The following is a 15,618-nucleotide window of genomic DNA, read 5'->3' on the forward strand; positions in this document are numbered from 1 at the left end:
TTAAAAAATTGCTTTTAGTACAATGTTAATTCAGGGACTGGTCCATTGCCTTCTTGGAGTCAAGATCCTCTGGATCAACTAGCAGTTACAGTCTTTGATATGGATACAAACGGTTGCACTTGATCGACATGTGTCTTTCTTTAGTTCTTTAGACCTATGTACCAGAGACAGCACACTACTCGCTAAAGCACTTGGTAGGGCCCTTCTATGAGATAAGGTTGCCTACCGCTTTGTGAATAAAGTGTTGGTGCTTCTAGACATTTCCAATTCACAATCATTTTATTTACAGGTGACTGAGATAGCTGTAGCAGAGCAGGAATTGATGAACTGACTAAATGGAGCTTCAGCTCAGATAGGACAGAGCACATTGCGGACTCTCTCACTCCACATAAGTCAGTTTCAACCCTGTCTAATAGACTTGTTATAATTCTCTAAACCTCGTATGTACTGGCAACTGTAATAGCAGCCAAAGGTGGTTCTACCTAGCATTGTTACAGGGTGAATACTTATACAATCACCAAATCTGCTTTTTAACTTTTAGGTATATATTGTTTACGTATCTCTTAGCATATGGTGTAAATCAAATGGTAAAATATCATTTTAATTCCAGTGTGTAACACTGCAGGAAATTTACACCAGACTGTTGTACAGCACTGAGGAATAAATGTAGTGCTGTATATACTGCCCAGAGCAATCACTGACTATAAAAGAGATAAAATCTCTCTAATTGTTGAGGGAGCTAAATACAAAACTTAAATGCTCAAAAGTTTGTATTAATATGGTAAAACTCAAATTTTTAAATACATTGTATATATTTTGTGTGTGTTTTAGACAGCCTAAAGCTAGGTAGAAAGAGCCAGATAACCTTCAGTCATTTGTCAGCTAAACTGGTCAGCATCTGCCCATGTGTAACCTGCAGTCACTGTCTGCTTGGGATCATGCAAGTCACCTAATCCCCCCTGTCCCACTTATGGTACAGCCCTTAGGGTGTCATTCATAGTGTCAGACATTTGCTCCTTGATGGTATGGTTACTCAGATTGCAAAATTGTAGATCCTTTTAAATGGCAGTGTAGGCTAGGGAAGAAGGTGCTGGCAGGAGGGGGGGCTGCTTGATTTTGGAATAGGGACAATATCCCTATAGACTGAAATGCAATCAAAAATATTGCCTTATTTTTTTGTTCCCTTTTATAAGGATTAGCTCTTACTGTGTGACTATCACATTAATCCCTGGTTTGAGTTTATTTGACTAATCATTGTTTATCTTTCCCCACAGCTTTTTGATGGATGTATATACAGCCTTCATGCCATGATGGGGAATGGTGGGGGGGATGCCAGGAATGGCCTTTGTGAACAGAATCTCCAGCCTGTTGGGCCAGTGTGAGAATGCTTGGTGGGGCAGCCATACCTGCAAGAGCACTGTCACTCACAGGTACTGAACCTTTCAGTGTTTCTTCACTGCTGATTTGATCCAATCTCACATACATTCCCACTCTCCACCCCTCTATATGTAACCCTTGTCAAATGAGACCAACCAATACCCAGAATAAAGGGCACACACACAGCGGCTTGATGGTAAATCTGTGAAAACACAGTTTTATTGATGATATAAAATGCGCTTTTTTGATTCTGAGGAAGGCAAAAAAAAACCTCTGAGAAGCTTTGAGCCAATCTGCTTCATTAGAGGGAAAAATTCCTTCCTGACTCCTTAAAGGCAATCGGATTTTCTCCCAGAATCAATGCGCGATGTTAAATGATGGGAATATGGCGGCATACACATGAGCGCAGTTAAGCACTAGGTGAATTCTGCATTCCCTTCCATTCCACTGGGCCCCAGGCAGCCTGCAGACCCCGGCTTCTGCAGTCTAACCGATGGAGTGAAAGGGAATGCAGAATTTAGCGAGTACCTTCAGTGTGCCCCTGTGTATAAAACCATATATTGGAAGGAGGGGTGAGCGCTGGTGGAACTGCGGATAAGGAGAAGGCACCTAGACAGTGCAGTGCTGGATAGCAGCGTTGATCTCCTGCAAGGCCTTGTTCAGGTGTTTGAGTCTGGCCTTTATCTCCTTCTTCTCCTTCTTCCACTCAGCTGCACTTTTCCTGGGCAGGTCCAGTGTCAGTGCAGCTTTGCTGATCCACAGCTCTGTCTGTGCTCTGTGGATTTCTTCTGCGATCTTCTTCTTTATAGAGCGCAGATAGGGGTCAGCGTTGGGGCCACAGGATGTTCTCGCTGAGCCCTAGAGAAATGAAGGAAAAGAGAAGACATTAAGGGCTTAAGCAGTTTTTATTAAATTCATAGTAATAATAATGTGCCAGTTTCCTACCACAGAGGGAAATAGCAAAGTGGCAGGTATTTATTACCACTAGGGGTGCTGTTGTATTGATGGTAGATAACGTACATGATATGGCGACTCTTGTAAAGTAAATATAGGAAATGTAATTCCCAGGGCACACACTTGTATAATCCCTTGTATTTCTATTTAAAAGTAATGGAACATAAATGCTGCTTATAATTGGGTTAGGCTCTCCTTTAACCCCTTGGTTACCTTTCTCAACAGTGACTTCTGTGAGGGCAGAAAAAAAAAATAAGTTGTGAGCAGCCTTACCTGGTTCCTGGGTCTCAGGCAGCTGTTCTTGAGGCCCATGTCGGATGGTTCTGTAATATAAAATAGAGGGAAGGTTAGGGTTAATGTGGAGACTCCCAATAAACAAATAAAGGATTTAGTAATAACTCACTGTGCAGATTCCTCTTCTTTTCTTCTTCTTCTTCTTCTTCTTCTTCCTGTTCTTCTACTATAGATGTCGGGTTGTAGTCTTTATAAAGACTTTTGTTTGTCTTCTTCTGTATCACCGAGGATCGTAAGAGTCGCTGCAAATAGCTCAAAATCGCTTTAAATCTCTCAAATCGCTCTATTTCATGTAATGGGGAGAGAGAGAAGAGACTGTGAGCTCTTGTGATCCGGACCCTCTCTGCCATTTGTATTCAGTTAAATGTTAAGGTTGCTACATGAGAGCAGGGCAGATACCCGGGGCAAAGGGGCAGAACTCTAAGGAGCCTGTCAATACTGGGAGGAAAAATGTATGTATTGTATGGCCTCCAAATGTTTATGGGGTCCCCAGTCAAAAAAAATATATATATTTGCTGCAGCCTGCAAAACTGCCAAACCCTGTGTCTGTGTCTCCCAACCAGCGCTAAGATTAATGTCATCTCTAAATTCTCCAAATTCACTAAAATCTGTGAGAGGAGCAACATCCGCTAGTCTAGGGGGGCATCACCCAACTATTTCCCATCTTTTTTTAGCTAAAATAAGGGTTATTTAGCAAAAAAATCTCTCAGAGGGGATTCAGACTTACCTCTCACCACAAAGTCAACCAACGGACAAACCCAACTGTCACATTGCTGTGTGTGAAGTCATCTCTGGTCACATGTCATGAAATGTTTGTTTTGTCATAACATTTACAGACAACTTTAAAACCATTGGGTTTTTGTAACACTACAAAGAGTTTCTGAGTGGGGCTTCCCTTTAATGTTACTGCTAAATACATGGTGATAGCGAGTGGCAGAATAAATATATAAAGAGACAACAAATAGAGCATCTGATCAAATCCATATTTCTTTGTGACAAGGCACCTAATAAAGACAATATTGATATTAGACAGGAACGTTAGAGATAAGCTGTTTGCATCTCCTGCCTATAGCCCATTGCATTCAGATTTGGCTACATTTTGATAGCTATTGCTATGCAACTTGTAGATATATAATATATATTATTGCACTCACGGTACATGTAGTATTCATTTAACGGCCCTGTTCTCTTAATATGTTATTACTAACTTGTGTGTTATCTGAAAAAAGTTGCGAAGATTGTGAATCATTGCTGGTGGCAGAAATATATGAAACAATGTATAAATACTAAATGACTGATATGATGATGTGTCGTGTTTATAATGAAACTATCCAACGCATTGAAACAATATATTTATTTAAACCAGACTGGCCGTACAGGACATCCCAGCAAAGTCCCATTCAATGGGGTTTGTTATGATTTGCGGTTGTGACAGGGGTTGAGGGACATCTAGATCAGAGAGAGGGCCTGAGAGGGGGCTTCTAATTCCAATATTACTATAACGCACCGTTTAGGCCTGCTGGGAAATGATTGAGTGGGAATGTAAGGGATTGTAAGGGACATAATAACACACTCCCACTCTGGGCGATTCAGTGGCTACCAATGAAAGAACGAGTATTTAGAGACAGAAATGACAGAAAGTTAATGTACGTGCTACAAACTTGGGACAAACTGGTAGCTTCAGGCAGATAAATAAGCAACCCCACCACCCCAAGCAGCACTATTAGGGAACCTCACCAAGGAGTATACGCTATTATTAAATGAAACAGGACAAAACATCTAGAGGAATTCACTCAGCACCCTAGACCAGGGTTTTCTCTAGAATACTATCTTCTCCTAAGCTAGGGATCACCCTACAAAAGCTTACTGCACAATACGAACACCATGAAAGTACAGAACAGAAGAAGAAATAGACACCGTAAACACCAGACACCGAACTACCCTGCATATTGTTCTTCATTAAATAAAATCAATTAAATAACATTGAAAAAAAATAAAGGAGACCAATCCAAAGCTGCTAAGAAGAAGCCATTCTATAACATACTAAATGTTAGCCTGAAAGGGAATCAACCCCGTTAGACACAGCCACAGGAAGCACGCCAATAAACCATTTATATGTTAAAATCTAAAAAAATGGGTCAGAAACTGAGAACTGGTAAGCATTTGCTACTGTGTGGGTGCATGGTGATATCAATGGCAGATAGTACAGGTATGGGATCCCTTATCCAGAAACCCGCTATCCAGAAAGCTCCGAATTACGGAAACCCCGTTTCCCATAGACTCCATTTTAATCAAATAATTCAGAATTTTAAAAATGATTGCCTATTTTAATAAAACAGTACCTTGTAACTGATCCCAACTAAGATATAAATAATCCTTATTGGATGCAAAATAATCCTATTGGGTTTAATTAATGTTTGATTGATTTTTTAGTAGATTTAAGGTATGGAGATCCAAATTACGGAAAGACCCCTTATCCGGAATGCCCGAGCAAGATCTGAAGGTCTAGACTTAGCTTAGCGTGTCTATGATGTGGAACTCAGTAAATGATCTAATGAGGCATCTCGGTTCTAATACAGGTGGCTTTGTTTCCGAAGCAGGAATAACGCACAGAGCTGCAGCCCAAGTGCAGTTATTTAGTACCAAACAGAAATGTCAATTATTTGTAATTATTTATTGGTAATAACCAGCTGTCCAGCCCCTTAGGGATTAATAAAAGGATTTTTGTGTATGTTATTTTTTTTTCAAGTGAGACTATTATATTATTTTACTTGTGAGGAAAGGACACATCTTTTGTTGTTGTGGAGTCACTGTAACTGTTGCTTCCCCAGTACTATCAATTTTTATTAAATGTTTTTGAGGGAAAAATACATTTTACCTTATTTTTTAGTTCCTAAAATTCTCCCTCTTCCCTTGATGAGACATAAAAGGCAGAGCAATGCCCAATATATGCCCAATATAGCACAAAGGAGTACGGATAATGTCACGCATGGCGCTTTGCTAGTGCTCTTACCCACAGGGCCGGATTTCTCTTCTGGGCGCCCCGAGACCGCCCCTGTTGGTGCCCCCCCTCCACCTGTGCACATGCGCGAACGCGCGACAACACCCCCCCCCCCCCCCGCAGCCTCGAGTGCGCTCGCTTTTAACTCCCATACTGAGCAGTGGGGAGAGGTCCCGACTGCTTCCGTATGGGAGATAAATTTTAAAATTTTCTTGCGGCGGGGCGGCATGCCGCCTAAACTTCTCCCCGCCCTAGGCCCCGGGCCTTTGTGGCCTCTGCCACAAATCCGGGCCTGCTTACCCATGGCCTACAGTGCCAAAGGCCTTGATTATAATGGCCTCCACCTAAAGCATTTAAATGTTACAGCACAAATCTCTGGTGTGCCTTTACCCTTATAGGATAGTGCCTGTATGAGTGGCCTTTATGGTTAAGATCAGGCAGTTTAGACTGCATGTTTACTGGGTGTATCACAAATTGCTGGGATTTTTTCCAAATGAACATTCAGTGTATAGATGTTTATGGCATTTTGACATTCTTATGGCAAAATGACGGTGCCTTATAAGCCGGTTGCATGGGAAAACATAAGCAATCAGCTACTGGGCAGTACATAACCCCATTAAACTCCGCAGAACGGAGTAAGATTTTCAGGAACCTGTGGGTGTTGTAGGGTGAGAATACATTTTGTAAAGAAGAAATTCATTTTGATCCCTGAAAATCTCAACATTTGACATTGGACATTTAGGGGCTATATGGAGCTGAAACTGATAACTTGTTGCACTAGTATGTACCCATGGTGGGGTAAAAAGAGGGTTTAATGGCAAATAGTACCAGTAAAGTTTGTAGTTTAATCTGATTAATATAGACTAGGGAAAAGGTCCTAATTAAAACCACTATGCCCCATAATAATCTCACAGCAAAAACCTGCTGTTTGTTGAGGGATGATCTGTCCCGGATTCATATACTGACACTGTGCAAGACTGCGAGTTGTACCCAAGGCTCATTCTCCCTAATTCTGCTGTCTCTATGGGGGATATATGGGGGATTTTTTTTTCCCCAATTTTTTTTTTCTTTCAGATTTTTAGGGTTAAAAGTCACAGAAAAAAAAGTTGTGACTTTTGCAAATGGCTAAAAATCCAAATCTGACAGTTTGACAGCTTAAATTTATATCTGATATCTTGTAGAAGTCAATGGCAGATGTCCCTTCCATTTTTGATGCTGGTTTTTGTGTGACAATTTGATAAATTCGAGCTTTCGGTCCACAGTTTGAAAAAGTTGCAGTTTCTGTGACTTTTTCCTACTCTGACTTTCTCAATTCAGATTTGTTTGTAAATGTCAGACATACATGGAAATAAAGATATGAGCAATGCTAGAGGTTTAGTAAATGTGCCCTATGAGTGCTGCACCTTTGTTCCTAAGCTTTGGCTTAAATAGTTCCATGTCCTACTTCTGCAGTCATTGCATTTGAATAGATCTCAGAACTGTACCTGTAGCGAAAGCAACTATCATAACATTGTCTTTTCACGAGCTTTATTATTTTGCTGTAAATCTGCTGCCTGATGCTTTTACATTACCTATCTGATCACCCATGTTCCCAGTCCGTTAGCATTAGACGCTATAACTGACAGATTGAGAAGGAACAGTCAGGTTTAGGACTGGACATATCAGTAGAAAATAATCAGCATGACCTATAAATAACTTTTAGCATACCCCCCAACTGTCCCGCTTTGCGCAGGACTGTCCCGCTTTTAATAGCGCATCCCGCTGTCTCTGATAGTTCCAGGAATGTCCCGCATTTACGTAATAGACATTCATTGAACTAGCCTGGACGGAGGGATGCGCTGATTTGAGCCGGGCGCTCCTGCTCCTTGTTCGGCTCTGCTTCTTATATGGATCCTTGTGCGGCGGCGACAGGCCCTTTTATAAGGTTGCGCCCGTGCGTACTGATGTCACACGTACACATGGGGCGCAGCCTTATAAAAGGGTACTGCCTATTAGGCCATAGGGGGCACTGTGTATGGGGGCAAAACTGATACATAGTTATAACTCACTTATAACTGACTGCCTTCTCTCTATATTTGTATTTTATGTGTAGGAGTTGCTATATTGTTTTCCTTAGGTAGTACAGTATGAGGGTATAGCACATTTGCTATAGCCCACCATTTCAACTATATAAAAGGAGTATTTTTAGAAAAAAATGGGGTGTGTCAATTGGGGCGTGGTCACAAAAGTGGGCGTGGTCAAAAAATTGCTGCGCTACTTGTGCCAAATCTTTTTGTCCCTCTTTTCATTTTTCAAATGTTGGGAGCTATGTTTTAGTATAAATTCATATTATGAAGAGTTGTTTTTTTTTATGTCAGTATCACTTTAGGGTTGGCCTGTTGGGAACCCCCCTCCCATAGGAGCTTATATAAGGAAGTGTCTAGTCTAGACTGCAGAGCTGGCACTCTTCTGGAGTTTCCAGATTTTGGTGGCTCTCTCCCGTTCTCCCGTCCCCAAGCAGCATTCTCCTGATTTATCTCACAAAGTCCTTTGGGGAATTTCGGGCACGCATGTGCAGTAAGCATTTGGTGACGGCATTTGATGCATTTGCACATATGGGGGTACAATATTTCCGCTTCAGCAGCGATTTTGTGGATACGCGTGATGTCACTTCTGGAAATGTGTTTGTGTGTGAGGTCACTTCTGGTTATTGGGATAAGATGCTATACCCCCATTGTGCCAGTGCTGTCAGTTTGACAGCTGTGAGACTGTAAGGAGGGCTGCACTTAGCCAAGACCAGGGGAAGTAGGAGCACAGTGTGCCAGTGCCACCTTGGGGCTGGTTAGGTAGCTGTTAGGGTATCAAGGGCAGTCTTTTGCCCCAACAAGGAGGTAGCATTTGGAGTTAGTAACCTGGGCTATTGTGCAGCAGTTAGGGACTGAGCGTTCAGGTGTTGGTTAGTAGGAAACCTACATGCTGTAGTGAGACAGCCGGGAGAAGCTTTTATATTGTATGTATGACAGAAAAGGAGATTATTGTATAAGGAGAGGAGGCCCCCAAATGGTCAAGACATTCTGCTAGTGCGTTTCCACAGAGAAGCGAGGGTAAATTTGATCAACCAATAAATGATGATGATTAAGTGTAGCCGCAATATAATAAGGTTGTGTCAATAAGCCAGAGGGTGGTGCTGACAAATTGGCGCCCCCGGGGTTAAACCCTTTGTTTTCCTTTAACACGTGTTACTTCATTTGTGTAGTAATTTGTGCAACTTCTCTCTTTAAATCCTTTCTTTGGTAAATATGTTCATGTCATTCTCTATGTAGGTATAGTGTATGTCCTGCGCAATGGCACTTACACTGCACTATTTATTCTTACATACCCTGGCATGCCCCAATCAGCCCCAAACCTGCCCTCTCTGTAATATTCCCACACATGGCATGTCCTTCCCAGATAGGGACAGGGGCAACGTATGCATTAATTATTCAACGTAAACTTACATTATGGGGCACATTTATCAAAGTACCATTGACTCCGAATCCAAAAAATTCATATTGGTTCGTACTGTGGGTATTTTCTGCGACTTTTTCATACTTTACACGACTTTTTCGGCACATTTGCGTGACTTTTTCGTACTTTGCAACAAAATTTGTGCGACAAAATCGTATTGTTGCGCAGAGTACAAAAGTTTCGGATTCATTCAAGCTTCGTATCATGACTTTCCTTGGGCCAGGTTGGAGTTGCAGAGTGCCATTGAGCCCTATGGGAGACTTTCCTTGGGCCGGGTTGGAGCTGCAGAGTGCCATTGAGCCCTATGGGAGACTTTCCTTGGGCCGGGTTGGAGCTGCAGAGTGCCATTGAGCCTATGGGAGACTTTCCTTGGGCCCGGGTTGGAGCTGCAGAGTGCCATTGAGTCCCTATGGGAGACTTTCCTTGGGCCAGGTTGGAGCTGCAGAGTGCCATTGAGCCCTATGGGAGACTTTCCTTGGGCCGGGTTGGAGCTGCAGAGTGCCATTGAGCCCTATGGGAGACTTTCCTTGGGCCGGGTTGGAGCTGCAGAGTGCCATTGAGCCCTATGGGAGACTTTCCTTGGGCCGGGTTGGAGCTGCAGAGTGGCCATTGAGCCCTATGGGAGACGTTCCTTGGGCCGGGTTTGGAGCTGCAGAGTGCCATTGAGCCCTATGGGAGACGTTTCCCTTGGGCCGGGTTGGAGCTGCAGAGTGCCATTGAGCCTATGGGAGACGTTCCTTGGGCCGGGTTGGAGCTGCAGAGTGCCATTGAGTCCTATGGGAGACTTTCCTTGGGCCGGGTTGGAGCTGCAGAGTGCCATTGAGTCCCTATGGGAGGCTTTCCTTGGGCCGAGTTGGAGCTGCAGAGTGCCATTTGAGTCCTATGGGAGACTTTCCTTGGGCCAGGTTGGAGCTGCAGAGTGCCATTGAGGCCCTATGGGAGACTTTCCTTGGGCCGGGTTGGAGCTGCAGAGTGCCATTAGCCCTATGGGAGACTTTCCTTGGGCCGGGTTGGAGCTGCAGAGTGCCATTGAGCCCTATGGGAGAACCTTCCTTGGCCGGGGTTGGAGCTGCAGAGTGCATTGAGCCCTATGGGAGACGTTCCTTGGGCCGGGTTGGAGGCTGCAGAGTGCCATTGAGCCTATGGGAGACGTTCCTTGGGCCGGGTTGGAGCTGCAGAGTGCCATTGAGCCTATGGGAGACTTTCCTTGGGCCGGTTGGAGCTGCAGAGTGCCATTGAGCCTATGGGAGACTTTCCTTGGGCCGGTTGGAGCTGCAGAGTGCCATTGAGCCCTATGGGAGACTTTCCTTGGCCGGGTTGAGCTGCAGAGTGCCATTGAGCCTATGGGAGACTTTCCTTGGGCCGGGTTGGAGCTGCAGAGTGCCATTGAGCCCCTATGGGAGACTTTCCTTGGGCCGGGTTGGAGCTGCAGAGTGCCATTGAGCCCTATGGGAGACTTTCCTTGGGCCGGGTGGAGCTGCAGAGTGCCATTGAGCCCTATGGGAGACTTTCCTTGGGCCGGGTTGGAGCTGCAGAGTGCCATTGAGCCTATGGGAGACTTTCCTTGGGCCGGTTGGAGCTGCAGAGTGCATTGAGCCCTATGGGAGATTTCCTTGGGCGGTTGGAGCTGCAGCTGCAGTCCTATGGGAGGCTTCCAAAATCATGCACTGAAGGATCAAATTCAGAAAGGTTTTCCCGCCGTTTACGATCGTTCGATACGAAAATTTTATGTACAATATTTTACAATATATTACCATGACTGTTCCGATTTGCGATCATCAGAAATTATCGTATTTAATCCAAATTTTTCCCATTTCGGGATTCGAACTCGTACTTTGATGAATGTGCCCCAATGTGTATTAAAGAATTGGCAAGTGGTGCTGCAGAGCTTTAGTTGCAGTGCTGCCCAGTTCTATGAATTTGCAGGGCCAATAATTCCCGAGTGGCCATACACAAATTAGGAGCTCTATCACTTAAAGACAAAGTTTGCCCATAAGTTAACTGCCTACATGTTGCAGATGGAACTATGCCAACCAGTTTCTATGTTGTTCTTACACCTGTTTTGCCTCTCTCCACAGTTAAACATAAAATGCTTCTTGTCATCTATATGTAACGCTTTTCTGACCCAATTTACCAACCCAGGCTAGTAGTGATAGTATGAGCATGGGTTACATTGCGACACTTAATACAAAGGGCGAGCCTCCGCTATATGGGAGAATTAGATGGAGCTGAGGGTGTAGTTGAACTACAACTAGCTGAGGTGTGTAGTGCAAATAGAGAATAATGGAGCAGAGGATTCTTGCTTAATAACTTGGTACAATTTTATTGGACAAAGGCACAGCTTAATAGTGCAGCAGGGTATACTCACAGACACAGCAGTATAAGAATGTATGATCACCGTGGATATACAAAGGTGACACTTAGGCACAGAATAACCCACTTGGAGGATGCACAGAGGATTAGTTGACACCTGAGATATAGACCTTTCAGAAGGGAGTGTTCCGTCCGACTGTGGTCCAGGGGAGAGCTCCTAAACTGGTACCTGGCGTCTAATAAACCGGTCCCTAAGAACGACTACAGAGCCGGGGTGGACTAAACCCTTTTACAACTCCTGGTTGGGGCTATTAACTGCCCTTACTAAATAATCTGACTACTCTCACCACTCCTAGAGGGTGCTATAAGTAACCTGTCTGTGCTGGCTAGTTCTCATTCACGGGCCCTGTACTTACAAAACTGGCAGTTCTCTTTATGAGACCGTGTGTTCAGGCCATACATGCAGCCTGAGAGAGCCAGGAAGCACTTCCTTGTGCCAGACACTATATAGTCTGCACAGGGGAGTGGTCATGGGCTAAACCTATAGAGGGCAGCCTCTGAATCAGAGGGTTTTTATTGGCAACATGACTGGTGATGTTGGCTTCCACACTATAATGAATATGCCCCTTGGTCTAATACAACTGCATAAAGAGTTTAATAACCTGACGTATTGGCGTTAAGATCTCCTACAACACTTTGAAAGGTTTATATCTCAAATCGCTCTATGATATTGGAGAACCTATCACTGGCTTTCAGCTTTTTCTCAACACTTTAAAATGCCTGTTATATTCAGTAATTTTGGGACTGTGAGGTTGTGGACTGTATTGTCAATACTTTTGTAGTTCAACTCTTCACCATAAGATGGCACCATAACACCAAATAATCTTGGAAAGGTGATGTTTTATTACTGTGCAGCTAAATATTTCTCTTTACAAGTATTTTCCTCCACATTACTGTGCCACTTAACTTTTCTCCTGATTACAATTTCATTTATCTTTAATGATCAAAGAAAAAAGCAAACCTCTCCCTTCCTTTATCCACAAAACAATTGTCGCTTTCTTGAAGCAACAAATTGGTTGTTTGATACAATCTGCACAAACTCGGATGGGGCGGAAACGGAATCTGCATTCCCACTTCCCAAACTACTCAAACAAGTCCTCTAACTTTGGACCAATCTGACAGTGTTCTAGTGGTGTTCCAGTCATTAATGGACAAGGCTACTGCACAAATCACTACTGTTTCTGAGAAAGATAAAGAATTGGCAAGACACAACAGATACACTCGAATCAAGGATGGACAATAGGAAAATGGTTTTAGAGGCCCAGGAATGGACTTAATTAAGTAATTGAATTAAACAACAGGTTCTGAACCAATTGAAATTAGAATACCTGGAGAACAGGTTTTGTCGAGATAAGAAAACGAGGAATTCCAGAATCTTATAAGCACTTGGAGTCAGAATTGCAAGAATGCTTTACCATTTACCATCTCAGTTTCTGCACATCGATCAGATCCCCAGATCTCACAAGATCTGCTATCACTGGGGTTTCCTTTGAAATTGATATTTACACGTAATGGCAAGTCATTTTCCCACCCTACACCGAATAAGACCAAGGAAGCTCTCCAGTCTGCTGATGTACTAATGCCTTACCAACTAAACTGAGTACAGCTCATGTACCCTGCAATCATCGGGTTGGCCATCGCCAAAAAGACCTTCTCCTTCACGATTCCCTTTACCTCAAAGTGCTACAAAGTACAGTGCTCGTTCCAGGGATCAGCAGCTTCATTCAATTTAAGACTTTTCTCTCATCATTTCCAGGAAGAAGGAACGCATCAAATCAGCATGTTAAATTCAGGAAATGGCTTTATTTATGGCAAGTTTGGTAACATGAAAATTGTCTCCAATGATTTATCTGAAGGTCAAGAGTGGAGGAGAAAGCAATGGTCTCCTACTGTGGGGGCTTTGGAACAGACCTTAGTAACATGGCCCGCTTTTGTATTGCAATGCCTCTCGGATAAAATCTCATTTCTTATCCAAATTGTTATTAACTAAATTCTAAAAAGGAGAACCCTGACTGGTCTGCAGGGTCTGGAGGAGACATAACACGCACTTTGATATCTCTTTGAAGTGCTCTGAGGACTTTGCAACATTAGTAAGCAGTGTATTGGGAACAACCCTAGTGAGGGAAAAGGGGAGGATCATTTTCCAACCCAGAAGATTATATACATGAATTATATGGGTAGCCTCTCCTCTTAAAGGAGAACCACAGACTAATCCCTGCAAAGAAATATTTAGGGGAAATAATATATAAACTGATTTTGTATTATTTTGTGACGAGACATGCTTCCCTTTAAGTGGGAGTGGAAGTGTACCTGTTGGGCAGAGGAGCAGCCTATGTGCAATTTGTCTTAAATGACTGTGTGTTTCCCACAAACACATTTGGTCTAATTTTACCCTTTCTCTTGTGGAGAGACATTTATCCGCCCCAATGTACTCTGGACAGTGCTGCCTATCATACGCCCTCCTTCAGTGGCATCCCATGTGCGGCCTATAGACTCACATAGCAGCACATCACAATAAAACCCAGTAGCAGTTTTCTTTAATACATTTTTGTAATTTATTATATATTATTTTTAACAATCTTGGGCTTTTTGTAGTTGATTTTGCTTTGGGTGTTTGAGGCATTAACACATTATTATAAACACTTTTGGTTCTAAACCTGGGGGAGGTTACTAAATGGAGTAATGCATATTGGCAAATGAACCAAAGTGTATAATAATGTGTAATGCCTCAAACACCCAAAGCAAAATCAACTACAAAAGCCCAAGATTGTAAAAATACATATATAATAAATTACAAAAATGTATTAAAGAAAACTGCTACTGGGTTTTATTGTGATGTGCTGCTATGTGAGTCTATAGGCCGGCACATGGGATGCCACTGAAGGAGGGGCGTATGATAGGCAGCACTGTCCCAGAGTACATTGGGGGCGGATAAATGTCTCTCCACAAGAGAAAGGGTAAATTAGACCAAATGTGTTTGTGGGAAACACACAGTCATTTAAGACAAATTGCACATAGGCTGCTCCTCTGCCCAACAGGTACAACTTCCACTCCCACTTAAAGGGGAAGCATGTCTCGTCACAAAATAATACAAAATCAGTTTATATATTATTTCCCCTAAATATTTCTTTGCAGGGATTAGTCTGTGGTTCTCCTTTAAGAGGAGAGGCTACCCATATAATTCATGTATATAATCTCTGGGTTTGGAAAATGATCCTCCCCTTTTCCCTCACTAGGGTTGTTCCCAATACACTGCTTACTAATGTTGCAAAGTCCTCAGAGCACTTCAAGAGAATATCAAAGTGCGTGTTATGTCTCCTCCAGACCCTGCAGACCAGTCAGGGTTCTCCTTTTAGAATTTAGTTAATAACAATTTGGATAAGAGATAAGATTTTATCCGAGAGGCATTGCAGATACAAAGCGGCCATGTTACTAAGGTTCTGTTCCAAAGCCCCACAGTAGGAGACCATTGCTTTCTCCTCCACTCCTTGACCTTCAGATAAATCATTTGGAGGACAATTTTCATTGTTACCAAACTTGCCATAAATAAAGCCATTTCCTGAATTTAACATGCTGATTTGATGCGTTCCTTCTTCCTGGAAATGATGAGAGAAAAGTCTTAAATTGAATGAAGCTGCTGATCCCTGGAACGAGCACTGTACTTTGTAGCACTTTGAGGTAAAGGGAATCGTGAAGGAGAAGGTCTTTCTGGCGATGGCCAACCCGATGATTGCAGGGTACATGGAGCTGTACTCAGTTTAGTTGGTAAGGCATTAGTACATCCAGCAGACTGGAGAGCTTCCTTGGTCTTATTCGGTTGTAGGGTGGGAAAATGACTTGCCATTACGTGTAAATATCAATTTCAAGGGAAACCCCAGTGATAGCAGATCTTGTGAGATCTGGGATCTGATCGATGTGCAGAAACTGAGATGGTAAATGGTAAAGCATTCTTGCAATTCTGACTCCAAGTGCTTATAAGATTCTGGAATTCCTCGTTTTCTTATCTCGACAAAACCTGTTCTCCAGGTATTCTAATTTCAATTGGAGGTTCAGAACCTGTTGTTTAATTCAATTACTTAATTAAGTCCATTTCCTGGGCCTCTAAAACCATTTTCCTATTGTCCATCCTTGAT

The 15,618-nt window shown here is 42.9% G+C and overlaps 2 long non-coding RNA genes across 2 annotated transcripts in view; both read left to right on the top strand.

Annotated features, from left to right (window-relative positions):
• Positions 1–1,314, top strand: part of LOC116406616 — a 78,556-nt gene extending 77,242 nt beyond the window's left edge. The window contains exon 4 of the long non-coding RNA XR_004219701.1: positions 1,275–1,314. This is a non-coding gene — a long non-coding RNA (uncharacterized LOC116406616). The remainder of the gene's footprint in view (positions 1–1,274) is intronic.
• Positions 1–15,618, top strand: part of LOC101730489 — a 213,866-nt gene that overhangs the window by 106,627 nt on the left and 91,621 nt on the right. The window lies entirely within an intron of this gene.

Source organism: Xenopus tropicalis, chromosome 8 (genome assembly GCF_000004195.4).
Source record: "Xenopus tropicalis strain Nigerian chromosome 8, UCB_Xtro_10.0, whole genome shotgun sequence".
Classification (NCBI taxonomy): Eukaryota; Metazoa; Chordata; class Amphibia; order Anura; family Pipidae; genus Xenopus; species Xenopus tropicalis.